Here is a 2,500-nt window from a genome sequence, read left to right as displayed (position 1 = left end):
GGAAGTCAGAGAGTTTATACCATTCATTTCATTATTCCAAATGCCAAGTAATGGGAAGGGCACAGTTGTTTTCCTGAGAGCACATGGCCTTAATTCTTTTTGACAAGAAGAAAAAGGCCCTAAGGAAGAAAGGAAGGACAAGTATTATATCCGTAGCTCAGAGTAAACTCCTCCATGCTTTAGATATCTATTGTGCAGTTTGTGTCTGACAGTGATATCTGCAAGAGAGAAGTGCTTCTAGTTGAGACATCACCATCTCACTGTTTCCACTATTATATCTCTGACTACCATTTTCTGACAGTGACACATTACATTACTGAGTAAACAGCTGTTTTTAGCTGGCATTTTTTTTAATTTACTTCATATATATACATATATATACATATATATATACATATACATATACATATATATTACAAATTTTATTTGTTTTATTAAACAAACTAATTTCTATATTCATATTAAAATATTATTTCCTTTAAGAGTTTCCTCCCATAAGATCTCGAACTGATCCCTCTCCATTTCTTCTCTCCCTTCACATTTTCGTTAACTGGGAGTCAAACCAAGGGCTTCTACTTCCATTAATGACCAACAGGCCTTCCTCTGCTATATATGGCAGTTGGATGCATAGGTCTGTCAAAGTACAGTCTTTGAATATTGGTTTAGTACCAGAAAGCTCTGGTTCATTGACTGTTGTTCTTATGGGGTTAAAAGCCCCTTCTGCTCTTGTTATCCTTTCTCAGAATCTACAAACAAGAGGTCCTTTACAGTTCACTGGATTGCCACTAACATACACTTCTTTATTTGACATGATCTAGGTGTGTCTCTCAGGATATACCTATATCTGATTCCTGGCAGAATGCACTTCTTAGCTTCATCACACTTATCTAGTTTTGGCGGCTGATGTGTGTGTGTGTGTGTGTGTGTGTGTGTGTGTGTGTGCGTGTGTATGAACATATATATATGAACATATATATATGAACATATATATATATATATATATATATATATATATTTAATGTATTTTGGTAGCTCCTACAACTATTTGCTTAGGTGGTTAGGTTGAATGTTAACATGGATTCTGCACAAATAGGTCAAGAATGTAGAATTTAGAAATGACAATGTCAAATAGATTCCCCCCTGTACGTATGAAGGTATTGAAGTTGAGGATTCACTGTTCCTCAAGTCTTTCTTCTCCCTGCCCATCCTCCTGTTTCTTATATTTGGCCTTAAGAAACAATCACAGAAACACATCTAAATCTTTAAGTCAGGTCATGAGAATTCAGGAAGGTAGATAGTGTCGTACAGATATCAAATAAGACTAGATTACTGAAATGTATAGTCATGTGGTCCTTTGCTTTATTGATGTCTGGTAATCTTTGGATAAAATAAGGATTTGGGAGTTTATCATTTGAAGTAGGTACACAGTATTTACACTGTTATACTCTCTCTATAGCTGGGGCCCATTTGTTGCCAAAAACATAGCAGAAAAAAGAATTCGAAACATAATTTTTGAGTACATATCCAGGAATATTTATAAAGTCACCTATCAAAGAATGTACAATAAAACAGAGAAATACAATATTCCTTCATCTAAAGGTCTGAAAGGAAAATACTGTCCTTTACAAGAGAGAGAAAACCTAGAAAATTGAACGGTATGTCACAGGTTTGGACCTGGGAATAAAAATATTATCCAGAAGAATCTTCTCTTCTCCACGTTCCTAGATCATTTCTATCCATGCCAGGACCCTGAATAACTTTCTCCATTCAGAGCATGTAAACACTATTGAAGCGAAGAGAAGTCTCTAGCTTTCAAGAGATAGAGTACATAAAGGTTTTCCTGTGTCACAGGAGACATACCTGGAAAAGGCACTCTCACATCTGGTCAGTGTAAGGAAAGCTGTTTGTAGGTAGGCCATGGCGGTTCTCAGTGATATCATCATTAGGCCTTCCATGAAAAATCTCTTGTATCCTGGAGAGCCCTATTTTCTCCTGTGTTGTCACAAGTGTTGTCGTGTCTGCAAATGCCTCTTGTATATTCATTCAGTATAATATAGTGTTTACTAATTGGCCTCTAGTTCAGAGGAAACATCAATTTGGGATTGAGAACAAAGAGAATGTAAAGCTCAAAGATGTTGAGAATGAAGATGGCCTTCTGTCTTGGTATAAAAAAAAGGAAGAAATATGGCGACCCTGGGAATGTCATTGAGTCCTTGGTAGGTGTCGAGTAGGTAAGTTGAAGAGATAGAATTGATCTGAACCTTCCACACCTGGAATCAGGAGCTCAGAGCCTGTCAGAAGCATCTGGACTTCCCTGCTTCTAGTGGATCCTGTAAGTCAGAGAGTTTATATCATTAATATCTTTATCCCAAAGGGCAGGTGTTTGGAAGGCACTGTTCTTTCCTTAGAGCTCATGGCTTTTATTTTTTTTTTTGCCCAGAAGAAATAGGTCCTAAGGAAGAAGTTAATGACAAGTATTGTGTCCACAGGTCAGAATAAA

The sequence above is a fragment of the Rattus norvegicus genome (genome assembly GCF_036323735.1).
Source record: "Rattus norvegicus strain BN/NHsdMcwi chromosome Y unlocalized genomic scaffold, GRCr8 chrY_unlocalized_4, whole genome shotgun sequence".
In the NCBI taxonomy this organism is placed as follows: Eukaryota; Metazoa; Chordata; class Mammalia; order Rodentia; family Muridae; genus Rattus; species Rattus norvegicus.
The sequence above is the reverse complement of the archived record's forward strand: the minus strand, read 5'-3'. Positions refer to the sequence as shown.